Here is a 291-nt window from a genome sequence, read left to right as displayed (position 1 = left end):
GTTCCTCCTCCTCCCCCGCTGCCGCTGCTGTGGCTTCTCTGGCCGCAGGCGCTGCTGCTGCGCATTTGACTGCAACAGCAGCAGCAGCAGCAGCAGCACGTCGCAGCTAATTCCCTCCTAGCCTTGGGGTCTCTGCTTACCGCCTGGGCATCCCAAGGAGCACAGCAGCAGCAACTGCTGCTGCTGCTGCTGCAGCTGCAGCAGCACCAGCAGCAGCAGCAGCGGCTGATATTGCAGCAAATGTCGTGGAGGCAAAGGCAGGCTGCAGACAGACACGAACTCACAACAGCA

This window comes from Eimeria tenella, genomic scaffold (assembly GCF_000499545.2).
Source record: "Eimeria tenella Houghton genomic scaffold, Eth_scaff1858, whole genome shotgun sequence".
Classification (NCBI taxonomy): domain Eukaryota; phylum Apicomplexa; class Conoidasida; order Eucoccidiorida; family Eimeriidae; genus Eimeria; species Eimeria tenella.
The sequence above is the reverse complement of the archived record's forward strand: the minus strand, read 5'-3'. Positions refer to the sequence as shown.